Below are 1304 nucleotides of genomic sequence, written 5' to 3'. Positions count from 1 at the left end.
CTCCTTCCCCCTGGCTGTGGCCGCGCCGCGTCTCGCGCCTCCGTGCCCGCGGGCGGGTGCCCGCGGGCGGGTGTGTGTGTGTGTGTGTGTGCCGTGTGGGGCGGTGGCGGCGGCGTCGTCGTCGTCATCGTCGTGGCCCCCGCGTCCACCCCCCCCACCCGCAGACCACCACCAAACTCACCCCCTCCCCCTGGCAAAAGGCCGCCTGTTCTCCCGCCGGCTCCTGCTCCTGTCCGTCCGCCTCGCCCTGTCCTCTGGGTGTAAGGCAAGGCAGAGAGAGAGGCGGGAAGTGTCAGCCATGGCGTCCCGCGTGCGTGCGTGCGTGCGTGCTGGTAAGGGTTCCTCTCCCCGGCCTGGCCTTGGGAAGCGTCTCTCTTCATGTCGCGCCTTCACCTTCATTGCGCCACAGCGACTTTGCGAGCCCCTGACTCGCGCACGTGTTAGACCCCTTGGTCCGTGTTTCAAGACGGGTCGGGTGGGTGGCCGACAGCGCCGCAGACCCCGTGCGCTCGCTTCGCTCCGCTGTGTGGCGCCTTAACCCCCCGGGCCAGGCAGCGCGACTTCACCTGGGGCACACTGGGGAGCGTCCGCCCCACCCCTCCGCGGCCCTGTTGCCGGGGGCGGGAGGGGTGGGAGAGCGGTCGTGCAGTGGGAGGGCCCTTCGTCCTGGGAGACCGGGTGCGACCGAAAAGGAGGCCGCCCCCACGCCCTTCACGCAACGCACGTTCCTGGGGAACCTGGCGCTAAACCATTGGTAGACGACCTGCTTCTGGGTCGGGGGTTTGGTACGTAGCAGAGCAGCTCCCTCGCTGCGATCTATTGAAAGTCAGCCCTCGACACAAGGGTTTGTCTCTCCGCGGCGGGACGGAGGGGGTGCCCTGGGGTGGGGGAGCCGCGCACACGCGCCCCGGGGGCCGTAGCCTCCTCTCCGCGCCACCCTGCTGGGGCCTCCGGGCCTCTGGCTGGGACAGGGTGGGGGGGGGAGGACAGCAGCGGACACGGCCCTTTGCCAAGGGGGGCCGAGGGCCCGCTCCCCTACCCATTTTTTTTTCCGAAAGTCCAGGTCGACCAGTGCTCCCCCAAAATGGGCGGGCGGGACTTGGTCTGGGGCGGGGAGAAGAGCCGGGGTCGACCAGATGGCCCGACTCGGACTCTGGCTGTAGATTCGAGTGATTGGAGGTGGGACTTTTTTATTTTATATTTAATTTTATTTAATTTTTTATTTAATTTAATTTTATTTTATTTTATTTTATTATTTTATTTTATTTTATTTTATTTTATTGTTTTATTTATTTTATGTTTTT

Source organism: Myotis lucifugus, unplaced genomic scaffold (genome assembly GCF_000147115.1).
Source record: "Myotis lucifugus unplaced genomic scaffold, Myoluc2.0 scaffold_1052, whole genome shotgun sequence".
NCBI classification, from domain to species: domain Eukaryota; kingdom Metazoa; phylum Chordata; class Mammalia; order Chiroptera; family Vespertilionidae; genus Myotis; species Myotis lucifugus.
Note: the sequence above shows the minus strand (reverse complement) of the source record.